Source organism: Nannobrachium achirus (assembly GCF_963921795.1).
Source record: "Nannobrachium achirus genome assembly, chromosome: 20".
Taxonomy (NCBI): Eukaryota; Metazoa; Chordata; class Actinopteri; order Myctophiformes; family Myctophidae; genus Nannobrachium; species Nannobrachium achirus.
This window is the reverse complement of record NC_137827.1, coordinates 3,700,792-3,716,505: the sequence shown is the minus strand read 5'-3', so window position 1 is coordinate 3,716,505 and position 15,714 is coordinate 3,700,792.

Genomic DNA, 15,714 nt, shown 5'->3' with positions numbered 1-15,714 from the left:
CAATAAAAACAATCAAATTGGCTGCAACACTCCGGCCCCTAATTGTTACTGTATAATAACATAACAATTCAACAATATTCAATATTGCAGCCAAATAATTCATAGTCCACGTCAGTTCTTTCAAACCGTAATGTTCATTGTTCATGTAATCCAATAGGGTTGGTAACCCCAATAATAGAAGTTGGGTTTCAAGTCTATTCAGCTTCCAGTAGAAGCCAAGTCTTTGTGTTCGATCGCTCCAGGACGCTGTACTTAGTCCAGACGTTAACAGACCACACAAGTCCTTATCTGTTGGGAAAGGTCTGCACTACCTTGCCCAACAGCTAGGATCCGCAAGGGGCATTAGAGTCCGCTACGACGACGACGTCTCCAGCGAAAGAAGTTCCTCTTGTCCTTTAGCCACCGCTGTCTCTCCTGCAACAGTGGTACGTACTCCTGCCATCTGTGCCAGAAGAGATTGACGAGGAGTTGAACTTGCCTCCATCGTTGTTTGGAATAAGAGTCGGTTTTGTTGAAAAGCCCAGGTGGTAGAGAAGGTTTGCTTTTCAACAGGTGGTTGTAATTTGGAGTCAGTGGTTCGAGATGATTTGGATCCTCGGAGATGTTTGTAATGGGACGGTCATTCAACATGGCTTTGACTTTGTTCTTTTGTTGAGCTGGGTCAGGTCCACTGCTGGAAGGGAGGTGTTCAACTTGCACCCCACGAGAGGCCTTGTCAGCTGGGTTTTGTTTTGTGTCAACGTACTTCCATTGTGAGATGTCTGTGACTTCTCTCATAGCAGAGATCTCATTGGAAACAAAGGTGTAAAAGCGCTTTGTTTTCTTCCTTGTGTATTTTAACACCTTTGTGCTCTCTGTCCAGAAGTTTGAGTTGTACAGCTCTAGTTGCAGTTCTGCGTTCAAGCGTCTGTCAACTCTCCAGAATTTTGAGTTGTCCAGCTCTAGTTGCAGTTCTGCTTTCAAGCATCTGTCAACTCCCATTGCTAACACAGCAGGTAAGAAGGTAGGATTTCTCTCCAATTTCTTTTTCGGGTAGAGGACCCTTTGCTCAGCCGTTGCCGGGCAGTTGTCAGGCATGACAACATTGTCCTCTCTCAAAGGCAGCTTCAAGCAGCAATGTCCATTTTTGAGTTCAGCTGAAGCGTTGACAACTTGTATGAACTTTGGATCTTCCTTGGACGTTGCTGGCTTGTCCTCTGTTGAGTTCTCGTTGAAGTCGTGGTTGCATTGCTGCACAAGCAGTTCCTCTTTGTGAGCAATGGAGATTCGGTTGGCTGTGATTGTGGGGCAGCTACTCCCACTCTTGTTGCCTCCTCTCAATGGTCCGTTGACAACCCATCCCAATCGGGTTCTAACAGCGTAGGGTCCTTTACCCCTGCTGTTTATCACTTCCCATGGCTCCATTACTTCTGGAGCGTTAGTTCCAATTAACAGCTCCACGTCTGCATTGATGGCAGGAATTTCCACAGAGTTCAAGTATGGCCAAGCATACAGGTCTTCCTGTTGTGGGATGTTATCACGAGTCACAGGCATCTTGAACTGGGTGTACACATCAGGCAACTCAACATAGATGTTGTCATTGAGTGCAGCAACTTCAAGTCCTGAGATGACGTGACTGTTGACAAAACTTTCATGGTTCATCGTTTTCATTAGGAATTTGGTGTTCCTTCCTCTCACCTTTAACTTCCTCATCAGTTGCTCAGAGCAGAAAGTGGATGAACTGCCGGGATCTAGAAATGCGTACGTCTTTAAAATTGTGCTGCCTTTCTTTGCCTTGATCTTTACAGGCACAATTGACAAGACGCAATCCTGTGCTCCGGCCCCTATATGACCACATGTCTTGGGAGTGGTGGCTTCGCTCATATCTGCTGTTTCTTGCTGTGTGTCTTTTGATTTCATTTCTTTCCATTCCTCTTCATGAATATGGAGAATGCTGGGATGTTTCAGATTACACAACTCGCAAGACAGACGACTGTGGCAGTCCTTACTCATGTGTCCAACAGTCAGACATCCAAAACAAGCACCCTTCTTCTTTAGAAAGTCAATTTTGTCTCTGTGCTGCTTCTTCTCCATTGTGGGGCACATTTCCAAGCTGTGGCCCTCTTCACACAGCAGGCAAGATCCCCTTGTTGGTGTGTCGGGTAAGTATGTCTCCTTTTGCGTTTCTGATTTAACAGCTGCCACAGATGTAGCGAAACTGCTTCCTCTTTCCTTTGTGTATCCCTGTGACACTTTAGTTGCAACTTTGAACCTTGAAGATGAGACAGCCGTGTCTTGAATGTCTCCATATAATGGATCGGAAACAATGGACACTTGTCTCTCAATGAAAATGACAACGTCACTGAACACTGGTTGGCGATGGCATTTCTCCAGATGCTCAAAGGCGATGTTCCTCCATTTTTCCCTCAGTTTGTATGGCAACTTCATGATTATTGCACGCATATTTGATGGCATATTCATTTCTGACATGTAGCTGATGTCCTCCATAGCATTACAGCAGATGCGCAGGAATAATGAAAATGCTTGTAAGGCTTTGATGTCTTCACATTTCAATGGTGCCCATCCAAGGGCTTTCTCCATGTACGCATTGGCTATTTTTTGTTCATTTCCAAAGCGTTCCTGTAGAAGCATTCTTGCTCTCTGATACCCCCTGTCTGCTGGCATGTGTTGACAGCTCTTAACCAGCTCTTTAGGTTGCCCTCGAGTGTACTGCTCCAGGTAGTATAAGCAGTCGACATCGCTAGCAGCCTTTCCTTCCACTCCATGTTCAAAAGCTCTGATGAAGGTCATGTACTCCAGAGGGTTTCCATCGAAGATTGGGATGTTCCTTGGGGGTAGTGAGAGTGAAGATTGCTGTTGTACTAGTAATGCTGTGATGTCGTTTTGCTTTTGCATGATGCTTAAAATATTTCCGTGTTCCTCACTGTTTTGGTTGGATTGCTGTGGTGGATGTACAGTGTTGTATGAACGTCCGGATCTTTGTGGCATGCTGCCTTGGTCCTCCTCATTGACTTGCTGTGGTCTGTATGCAGTGATCTGTGACTGCAGAGATCTTTGAGGCATGCTTGGGTTGGGGTTTGAAGCACATGGTGTTGGTCTGGTTCCTTGTGAAATGGGTTCCTTGGGCCTTGTTCCTGTTCTGTTTGACATTGTAGTTGTGAATCGATGGTGTGAAGCCTGTAGCTGTTGAGACTGTAATGGCGTTGCAGCTGTAGCAGCTCCAGTTGGTTGGTTGTATTGGTTATATGGATTCCTAGTCAGATGTGATTGGGTTGGTATTGCAGCCCTGCTGCCTCCTGTTGGTGGGTTCCTGTATTGAGGGCTTGAATCCATAAACTGTGGTTCCATTGACATGACAGTTTTGCTGCCTCCTGTTGGTGGGTTATTGTCATTGCAGCTTGATGTTTGTGGAACAAATTTCACAGCAGAGGGATTGAGAGCAGACCTTTGTTTTGACAGATATGAGTTCATTCCATTTGTGACTTTGCTTCCTATGTCAGACCCTCTGTTGGAAAATATTGAAACCTTTGCTGTCTGAGCAGCAATCAGACTTTTCAATTCAAGCAATTCCATCTTTTTCCTTATTTGTGCCTCCTGGGCTTCCAACTCATGTTTTTCCTTTAGAGCATCCACCATAGTCAGGAGTGCAGCTCTTTCAGCCTCTGCCTGGATGCGTGCAGAGGCTGTTGAGGACCTTGATTGATTTGAACTGCCACGTGACACATTTGTTTTACCACCAAGATTTGAAACACTGTCATTTGGACCAATAGTATCCACATCCTCAATTCCACTTGGCACAGCATTATTTGAACCATTGTTTTCCAGAACCTCAATTGCAGGTGACACATTGTTATTTGAACCATTGTTTTCCAGAACCTCATTTGCATGTGATGCCTCATTTCCATTTGAACCATTGCTTTCCAAAACCTCAGTTGTATTTGCATTGTCATTTGAACCATTATTTTCCACAACCTCATTTTCATTATTTGACTTGTCAACATTGATTTCATCATCATCATCATCCACCTGTATGCATTGCTCCCTGTTTGCAAGCATCCATTTTTCCATTTTGTTTATCACTCCATAAACCTTGTGCATTTGATTTTGAAACCATCCATTTTGTTTGTACATTTCATCCACAGGCAACAACGGTTTTAACGACTCATGCAACTTTGCAGTTTCCCCACACAGTTTCCACAGAATTTCATGTTTAATTTTCACTTCAGAAAAACTTTCATTTGCAACAATCGTTTGATCCAACTCCTTTGCCATTTTACACAATTGCTTTATTCCAGAATTCCTGTCCTTTTGAATTGATAATATTTTTGCTTCCGCCGCTTTATACGTGAGTTTAACGGGTCTTTTACCAAGTTCATTTTCCAATTCAGGTTCAATGACAGCGTCATTCATTTCTGTTTCAATTTCCAGATTTTCCTTGTTATTCATGGTGGCTTTATTTAGCGATCCGCGGAGGATTTATTATGAATCAATATGGGATTTGCCTGTATCCCGTTGCGTGAAGGCCACTCTCTTCCGCAACGTTTATTCATTAAACAGTCCTACCGTGACCGTGACTTTGATGTTGTGGATGTGCGGTCCGCGTTCCACTTGCGGCCGAGCCGTGACGTAACGTAGCAGTCTGGAACTAAAACAATGAATGATGCACTGTCCTCCTGTGTCCATCCGTCTCCAAAACGATCCGTGGAAGCATAGTTTTTCAACTTAATGTAAAGGCAATCGGTCTACAAAACTTGCCAGTGAGGGATATGGTAATTTGTGAAGCTCTTTCCATACGCGTTGTGGTGCAGTTGACAGTAAAGCAGGTCTTGAGTGCATTTAAAAGGTTTATTTGAAGCCAGAAGATGATGACAGCATATAACTTAAGCCGGGTGTTGCACGGTAAATTAACAACTAACTGGTGACTAGAAAATAAACTAAAGTTAACTCAAAACAACTGAAAATAAACAACAAACAAAAGCACACATGCACGGTTGAAAAACTTTGTGGCTTCCCACTGTGATTGCCAATCCCTGGCACCTGTACCCCAGTGACACCCTAATGTAGACTGTGCCCTGCTATTGGCCGACGCCCCACCTATGCCCAAGCCTAGCAGTAGTCATGGCAACCAGCCAACCACACAATATCACAATATCATAGCACCTTCAAATAGACAAAATTCATTTCAATAAAAACAATCAAATTGGCTGCAACAATATATATAACTAGAAAAGAAAATTTCGAAGAAATTTTAAGTGTGCCTGCAGCTCGCTAAGTGTGAGCAACCTTGTGTAGCGGTTGATGTTAGCATTAGCGTTAGATTTTTTTGTGTTAACATTAACGTTAGATTAGCATTAGATTTTTTAACATTAACATTTTTTGCATTAGCTTTAACATTATTGTCTGTACAACAAACGGTTCATGAGATATAGAGGCACTTCCTGTTTGGAGAAGGGCACTTCCTGTTTGGCGAAGGAAGCACCAATTAAGGTTAAGGACTCTTAATCAAGTCATATGACACCACCCACGCGTCTGTACGACAAACAGTTGATGAGATATAGGGTCACTTCCTGTTTGGTGAGGGGCACTTCCTGTTTGGCCAAATAGGCCCCAATTAAGGATAAAGGGTCACTTCCGGTTTGGTGAGGGGCACTTCCTGTTTGGTGAAATAGTCCCCAATTAAGGTTAAGGACTCTTAATCAAGTCATTTGACGCCACCCACGAGTCTGTACGACAAACGGTTGATGAGATAAAGGGTCACTTCCTGTTTGGTGAGGGGCACTTCCTGTTTGGCCAAATAGGCCCCAATTAAGGATAAAGGGTCACTTCCGGTTTGGTGAGGGGCACTTCCTGTTTGGTGAAATAGTCCCCAATTAAGGTTAAGGACTCTTAATCAAGTCATATAACACCACCCACGCGTCTGTACGACAAACGGTTCACGAGATAAAGAGGCACTTCCTGTTTGGCGAAGGGCACTTCCCGTTACAGAGGGGGCGGGGCTTAATCAATTACAGCTCATCCCTATTGTCCGGAAAAAGACCAAAGTTGTGTGTCACGTTGCTAGGCAAAAGTATGGCAGAGTTATGTGGCGCCAAAGTTTTTTGGGGTTTTTTCGGGGTCCCCCATTCAAAGTCAATGGGGGGTTTTGCGCATAGTTTTTTATGAATTACGTTGCCATGGTAACGCGGATCGGAAAGAAAAGTAATAGCACACCATTCCCGGCCGAGCCGCACATTTTGATGTATATATTGCGGGGGTGGCGTAAATCGTGTGGCAGTTATTACGTGCTGAAATTTCCCCCATTCAAAGTCTTAATAATACTGTTGCTCCATTGTAGTTTTTCCTGTAAATGTACTCTGAACCGCCTGTATGACCAAACATTAATTTATCTTGTTTTGTTTTCCAGATCCTGGCATGCTGCACCCTGGAGTGGTTTGTGACTGCTGTGAGATGGATCCTATCGTGGGGACCAGGTTTAAGTGCACAGTGTGTCCTGACTATGACCTGTGCTCTGCCTGTCAGTCCACTGGGCTTCATGAGGAACACCTTCTGAGATCCATCCAGCCCCCAGGTCCAGGTAATACTTTATATAAATCACATTTACTGCCATTTAAATATGCCTTCTTTGGGATCTCCCTGCCATAAATCTCCATAGACTTCCATGTAATTTATAGTGCACAGATCATGCACGCCCATGCACAGATCATGCACCATGTTTGTGCAGGCTTCTTGAGAAAATAGCCATTATGTTTTACATGTTATGTAAGCAAAGATGGCTGCCCTGTATGAAAGATGGGGTTGTATGGGGGGTGGAACATGCAAAATCGCGATTGAAATCATGTTTACTAGATTTAATGGGGTCCATAAAAAATAAAAAAATAAATCATTTTTCCCCCTTTTTTTTTACAAGTAAAAGTGGATTAAAGTCATTTGGTAGGGAAGTCCATAGTGAGATAGTTGATCTGAAAGTCGTTTGGCACTAAGTGAGTTAATATGTTGTAGGTCTCTCTTGAAAAAAGAGATAATACTGTTGCGCAAAAGTATGGCAGAGTTATGTGGTGCCAAAGTTTCTAGTTTTTTTTCTGAGTCCCCCATTCAAAGTCAATGGGTGTTTTTGCGCGTAGTTTTTTGCGAATTACGTTGCCATGGTAACACGGATCGGAAAGAAAAGTAATAGCACACCATTCCCGGCCGAGCCGCACATTTTGATTTATATATTGCGGGGGTGGCGTAAATCGTGTGGCAGTTATTACGTGCCGAAATTTCCCCCATTCAAAGTCAATGGGTTTTTTTGGCGTTGTTTTTTGCGAATTATGTCGCAATTGTAACGCGGATCAGAAAGAAAAGTAATAGCACCCCTTTCCCGGCCGAGCCGCACGTTTTGATGTATATATTGCGGCGGTGGCGTAAATCGTACGGCAGTTATTACGTGCCAAAATTTGAGGCGAAATAACGAACTAGAAAAGAACATTTCTAAGAAATTTAAGTGTGCCTGCAGCTCGCTAAGTGTGTGCAACCTTGTATAGCAGTTGGTGTTAGCATTAGCATTTTGCATTAACATTAAAATCATTATTAGAATTTTTTACATCAGCATTTTTATCATTAGCTTTAACATTAACATTTTTTTAGCATTAGCATTATCATTGATTTTTGTCCTTTAAACATTAGGCATTTGTTAGCATTAGCATTTGTTAACATTAGCATTTGTTAGCATTAGCATTTTTATCATTAGCATTTTTAGCAGTTGCATTTGTTAGCATAGCATTAGCATGTGTTAGCATTAGCATATTTGTTAGCATTAGCATTTGTTAGCATTAGCATTAATTAGCATTAGCATTTGTTAACATTAGCATGTATTAGCATTAGCATTTGTTAGCATTAGCATTAGCAGGTGTTAGCTTTAGCATTTGTTAGCATTAGCATGGGTTAGTATTAGCATTTGTTAGCATTAGCATTTGTTAGCATTAGCATGTGTTAGCATTAGCATTTGTTAGCATTAGCATGTGTTAGCATTAGCATTAGCATTTGTTAGCATTAGCATTTGTTAGCATTAGCATTAGCATTAGCGGTTAGCTGTTGGGACTGTGGGACCACCCTCCAAGTTTGTGACCAGTAACGTGTTGGGAAGTGGAGACATGGCTGTTTAAAGCCCAGCCAATAGGAAGGCAGAGGGGCGGGGCTTAAGCATTTACAGATAGTTCCTATTTGCCATGTTAGTACACACAGCGAGTTTCGAGACGGTACCATGCTGCAAACTGGAGATAAAGCTGTTTAAAGCTAAGCCAATAGGAAGATAGGGGCGGGGCTTAAGAGGGGGCGGGGCTTAAGTAATAAGTCCCTATTGGCCGTTTAAGTCCAGACACCAAGTTTCAAGACGGTACCATGCTGTGAACTGGAGTAGTGGCTGTTTAAAACCCAGCCAATAGGAATACAGAGGGGGCGGGGCTTAATCAATTACAGCTCATCCCTATTGGCCGGAAAAAGACCAAAGTTGTGTGTGCATTTTAAAGTTTAAATCACGTTGCTAGGCAAAAGTATGGCAGAGTTATGTGGCGCCAAAGTTTCTGTTTTTTTTTCGGAGTCCCCCATTCAAAGTCAATGGGGGTTTTTGCGCATAGTTTTTTACGAATTACGTTGCCATGGTAACGCGGATCGGAAAGAAAAGTAATAGCACGCCATTCCCGGCCGAGCCGCACATTTTGATGTATATATAGCGGGGGTGGCGTAAATCGTGCGGCAGTTATTACGTGCCGAAATTTCCCCCGTTCTAAGTCAATGGGGTTTTTGGGTGTCGTTTTTTGCGAATTACGTTGCAATGGTAACGCGGATCGGAAAGAAAAGTAATAGCACACCATTCCTGGCCGAGCCGCACATTTTGATGTATATATTGCGGGGGTGGCGTAAATCGTGCGGCAGTTATTACGTGCCGAAATTTCCCCCATTCTAAGTCAATGGGGTTTTTTGGCGTAGTTTTTTGCGAATTACGTCGCAATGGTTACGCGGATCGGAAAGAAAAGTAATAGCACCCCATTCCTGACCGAGCCGCACGTTTTGATGTATATATTGCGGCGGTGGCGTAAATCTGTGGCAATGGCAAAACACTTATTGTAATCCGCCATACTTAATAATAATAATAACTAGAAGAGAAAATTTCTAAGAAATTTTAAGTGTGCCTGCAGCTCGCTAAGTCTGTGCAACCTTGTGTAGCGGTTGGTGTTAGCATTAGCGTTATTTCATTTGACGCAACCCGCGTGTCTGTATGACAAACGGTTCACGAGATCAAGGGTCACTTCCTGTTTGGTGAGGGGCACTTCCTGTTTGGCGAAATAGGCCCCAATTAAGGTCATGGACGATTAATGAATTAAAGCTGCAAGCAGCGATGACCAGGCCCTCGCAGCTCTACCCACGTCACAAGGCCAGCAGCCAATCAGAAACCAAACAGGAAGTCAGCCATTTCGACTAATTAGTGGCGTTTTGGAGCATTTTTGGCCGTTATCACGGGTCGCACTTTAACGACAGTTTTTTGAGAAAAAATTGTTTTGTGAGAAAAAAAATTTGAGAAAAAAACTTTTGAGAAAGACATTTTGAAAAAAAAATTGTGAGAAAAAAAAATGTTGAGAAAAAAATAATTTTGAGAAAACAATTTTGAGAAAAAAATTGAGAAAAAAAAATTTTTGAGAAAAAAAATTGAGAAAAAATTTTTTTGAGAAAAAAAAATTTTGAGAAAAAAATTTTGAGAAAAACATTTTGAGAAAAAAAATTTTGAGAAAAAAAAATTTTGAGAAAAAAAATTTGAGAAAAAAAAAATTTTGAGAAAAAAAATTGAGAAAAAAATTGAGAAAAAAACATTTTGAGAAAAAAAATTTGAGAAAAAAAAATTTTTGAGAAAAAAAAAATTTGAAAAAAAAATTTTTGAGAAAAAAAAAATTTGAAAAAAAAAAATTTGAGAAAAAAAAAATTGAGAAAAAAAAAATTTGAGAAAAAAGAATTTGAGAAAAAAAGAAAAGGTATGACACCAGCCGCAAGTCTGTACGACAAACGGTTCATGAGTTATAGAGGCACTTCCTGTTTGGTGAAGGGCACTTCCTGTTAAAGAGGGGGCGAGGCTTAATCAATTACAGCTCATCCCTATTGGTCGGAAAAAGACCAAAGTTGTGTGTGCTTTTTACATTTTAAATGACGTTGCTAGGCAAAAGTATGGCAGAGTTATGTGGCGCCAAAGTTTCTGGGTTTTTTTCGGAGTCCCCCATTCAAAGTCAATGGAGTTTTTGGGCGTTGTTTTTTGCGAATTACATCGCAATCGTAAAGCGGATCGGAAAGAAAAGTAATAGCACACCATTCCCGGCCGAGCCGCACATTTTGATGTATATATTGCGGGGGTGGCGTAAATCGTGCGGCAGTTATTACGTGCCGAAGTTTCCCCCATTCTAAGTCAATGGGGTTTTTTGGCGTCGTTTTTTGCGAATTACGTCGCAATGGTAACGCGGATCGGAAAGAAAAGTAATAGCACACCATTCCCGGCCGAGCCGCACGTTTTGATGTATATATTGCGGCGGTGGCGTAAATTGTGCGGCAGTTATTACGTGCAGAAATTCGTGGCGAAAGACTTAATTAATTAAGTATGGCGGATTACAATAAGTGTTTTGCCATTGCATTGCATGGCAGGCACACTTAATTAACAAATAGATTATACAGATCAATGAAATACAATGTGTTTTATTTAATAAATACATCAAATAAACAAATAGATTGTACAGATCAGAGATTCTATTATTTATTTACATGAAGCCTATAAGCTTTTGAAACATCTGAAATATGAGGTATATATTTTTTTGCACTGCTTCTCGTGTTCATGTCAAGGACCCCCATATTGATCCACAGAACCCCACTTGAAAACATATTGTGCCAGGGACCACCATAAGAGAAGATTTGTAAAGTGATCTACAAGCTCAAAATGTGTCGCTTCGCGACGTGTTGTGAGCTTGTAGATCGGCTACTTTGAATATCAATTCTTAAATGCTTAACAACCATAGAGTTATATATAATATAGAGAACGGACAGCCCCGCCCCCAGCTATTCATTTCAATGCAAGTTGCTCAGTGGTGTTTTGAAGCACCCGGAAGAAGCAGCATCCAGGTGCATTGTGGGGGAAATTGGCACCTCTGGAGGTGCCAAAATTTGTTACGTCGAGACGCAATTACGTCACAAACGTCACGAACGTCACGAACGTCACGAACGTCACGAACGTCAAACGACGTCCATTGAACCCCATTGCAGACCCCAGCGGCTCTTTTGCTTGTGCATGTATTTTTCACCCCGTCTGCAGTTCCAGCTTTGGCCAGTAGGGCCAAAGCTTCAATATTTACAAGCCGTTCTGGGGGCTTGTTAACAACACATTGGGGGGTCCCCTGGCACAGAATATTGTCAGATGGGGGTCCGTGGACAAATACATATTAATTTGGGGGTCCTTGCGTGGGTCTGTCGCCTCGCTCACCGCACCGATACGCAGCTGGTTTATTTTCCCAGCGTTTCTGAGCGGTGAAAATGTTCTTCCCACCAGTGGAAATGGATGCACTGTGCAGCAACACGGCATCCAGTTGGTTTTACTGCACGACACTTCACCAACGTCAATACTGCGACGCTGCGCGGCCGCCCACCTCCGGTGTGTGTTCCCCTTAAATATTGACAATTTTGTCAACAAATAAAAACTGCACTAAAATGTCAGGGAGGGACTAGTGGAGAAGAGATCCAGTAGAACTAAAAGACAAGTCATTTCATGTTTGGTTGCGCTGGGTTGTTGTGATCTGAAAATAGCAGATCTACAAGCTCACAACGTGTTGAACTGCAACGCATTGTGAGATAGTAGATCGGCTATTTTCAGTATGTAAATAACGCGTAAAATCAGCCATTACGAGGCCATCAAGGCCTGCCAAAATACATATTTTCAGCTAAATTAACTGTAGCCCAAAGTCACTTATAATAAGCTGACATGGCAACACTGACTGAACCCAGTCCACCCTAACACAAAAAACATCTTACATGTATGTACACACACACACACACACACACGCACACACGCACACGTGCACACACGCACACACACACACACAACACAAACCACGCACATACACACACACACACACACACACACACACACACACACACACACACACACACGCACGCGCACGCGCACACACGCGCACAAACACACACACACGCACACACCACACAAACCACGCGTGCACACATGCACACGCACGCACGCACGCACGCACACACACACACACACACACACGCGCACACACGCACACACCACACAAACCACGCGTGCACACACGCACACGCACGCACGCACACACACACACACACACACACACACACACACACACACACACACACACACACACACACACACACACACACACACACACTAACAGATACATGTTGAATGTATTCTTTCTTATATTCCAGGTGATGACCTCCACCTGTCAGAGATGGGAATTATACTTCTGGGGTATAAATGTTCAGGGCTTAAGAGTAAATCAGGAAACTCCATCCTGGGTTCAGAGCAGTTTACTGTAGACCCTTCAGAGAGAGCAGATCAGTGTGAGAAGAGACAGGGAGACGTAGCAGGGAGACGCCTCACTGTGGTGAACACTCCAGGATGGTTTGCTGCTAACCCTCTAAACAGAACATCTGAGCTGATCAAACAGCAGATAGTTCTTAGTGCATCTCTTTGTCCTCCAGGACCACATGCTCTCCTCCTGGTTATACCAGCTGGTGTGTCACTTACAGCTGATGAGTGGAAAAACATAGAGGATCACATGCAGCTTCTCGGTCCCACAGTGTGGAGTCACACTATGATCCTGTTTACCAATCTAAAAGGTAAATCCATTGAGCAGTTCATTGAGAGTGAAGGAGAGGCCCTGAAGAGGCTTGTAGATAAATGTGGTAACAGATACCATGTCTTTGACAATGAGAACAGGGTTGATGGCACTCAGGTCACAGAGCTTCTGCAGAAGATTGAGGAGATGGGAGGAGGTAAAGGAGGCTGTTTTGAGATAGACAGAGCAGTGTTAGAGGAGACTGAGAAGAAAAGGAGAACACAGGATGAGGGAGCAACACGACGACAGATGAAGGTGAAGAAAGAACGAGAGAGCATCAGGTCAAGGATGGGTATGTAATTAATTCATTTAAATCACATCTGTCACTAACACACTTCTCAATACACAGGCACAGCATGATGTTTTAATCAATGATCAGCATAAAAACTAATTCAAACACATCAACACATTTACAGTAGACATTACAGAATATATTTGTGTTTTCTATGTTCTAAAAGTGTAAGTGTCAAAAATTAGAGCTGTTTAGCCATGCATTGAGAGTGAATGGAGAGACAAATATCACTATTCTCTGTTGACCACTCACAGCACAGGAGTGGTCAACTGATAAACGTTTCAGCAGTGCAAGCTGCCTCCATCAGGGTTAAGACTGACATGTTCTAAAAGTAGTTAAATTACACAGGTGTGGTTGATAAGGATACTGTCTAATTGTTACCTGTTCTCACAGACACACACTGACCACTGACCAATCAAATACATCCATCCATCACTCAATAATGAGTGTAAACAATTAATGATGAAAGTATAAAAAAAAGATGAATCAACAACAAAAATAAATGTATGATGAAGTAGGATGTTAATTTAGAAAAGATCTAGGAATTTTAAACATGGAGATGTTTCTGCCTGATAGCAATGATATACAATGTGTTTTATTAATAAATATAATTAACAAATAGATTATACAGATCAATGATATACAATGTGTTTTATTTACTAAATACATAAAAAAATAGATTGTACAGATCAGAAATTCTATTATTTATTTACATGAAGCCTATAAGCTTTTGAAAAATCTGAAATATGAGGTATATATTTTTTTGCACTGCTTCTCGTGTTCATGTCAAGGACCCCCATATTGATCCACAGAACCCCACTTGAAAACATATTGTGCCAAGGAAGGACCACCATAAGAGAAGATGTGTAAAGTGATCGACAAGCTCACAATGTGTCGCTTCGCAACGTGTTGTGAGCTTGTAGATCGGCTACTTTGAATATGAATTCTTAAATGCTTAACAGCCATAGAGTTATATATAATATAGAGAACGGACAGCCCCTCCCCCAGCTATTCATTTCAATGCAAGTTGCTCAGTGGTGTTTTGAAGCACCCGGAAGAAGCAGCATCCAGGTGCATTGTGGGGGAAATTGGCACATCTGGATGTGCCAAAATGTGTTAAGTCGAGACGCAATTACGTCACAAACGTCACGAACGTCACGAACGTCACGAACGTCAAACGACGCCCATTAAACCCCATAGCAGACCCCAGAGGCTCTTTTGCTTGTGCATGTATTTTTCACCCCGTCTGCAGTTCCAGCTTTGGCCAGTAGGGCCAAAGCTTCAATATTTACAAGCCGTTCTGGGGGCTTATTAACAACACATATTGGGGGGTCCCCTGGCACAGAATATTGTCAGATGGGGGTCCGTGGACAAATACATATTAATTTGGGGATCCTTGCGCGGGTCTGTCGCCTCACTCACCGCACCGATACGCAGCTGTTTTATTTTCCCAGCGTTTCCGAGCGGTGAAAATGTTCTTCCTACCGTTGGAAATGGATGCACCGTGCAGCAACACGGCATTCAGTTGGTTTTACCGTACGACACTTCACCCACGTCAATACTGTGACGCTGCACAGCCGCCCGCGTCCGGTGTGTGTTCCCCTTAAATATTGACTATTTTGTCAACAAATAAAACCAGACTAAAATGTCAGGGAGGGACTGGTGGAGAAGAGATCCAGTAGAACTAAAAGACAAGTCATTTCATGTTTGGTTGCGCTGGGTTGTTGTGCTCTGAAAATAGCAGATCTACAAGCTCACAACGTGTTGAACTGCAACGCATTGTGAGATAGTAGATCGGCTATTTTCAGTATGTAAATAAAGCGTAAAATCAGCCATTACGAGGCCATCAAGGCCTGCCAAAATACATATTTTCAGCTAAATTAACTGTAGCCCAAAGTCACTTATAATAAGCAGACATGGCAACACTGACTGAACCCAGTACACCCTAACACACACTAGGCCTGTCACAATTTGCCAAAAATGGCATTCGAATATTCGGTCTAAAATCCACCGCTGATTCGAATAAATTCGAATATTCAAATAAGTAGAGAAATTCGAAGCATTCGCAATTCGGAGCTTCGGAGCTTTTTTTTTTTTCATGTTATATTCACACCAATACAGCCATTGTTTCCGTTTTCTTACAATCCTATTTGCATATCAATAGACCTGTATTAGGCGACGTTCGCGACCCCCCAAACCTGAAGCTGTTTATTCTAGAGTCGCTTCTATCGCTTTACTGGTGGTCAGGGACGTGCAGAGAATGTTAAGAGAGGCAGGGGCTGACATTTCTAAAAGGGCCCTTTGGTGGACAATTCTCTCTTAAAAGGGCAGGGGCTCAAGCCCCGTTTGATGTCTGTGTGCACGTGCCTGGCGTTGGTAAAAGCGCAGAGCAGCATCGCATCGTCTATGCGAAGCGTCACACAGCAGCTGTGATGGAAGTTGGAAGTGGAACAACCACGACGTGAAACGAGCAATTATAATCACACCAATGGATTATGTTTTGGTTTGAACCAAATTAGGTAGTCTACAAGAGTAGTGTGA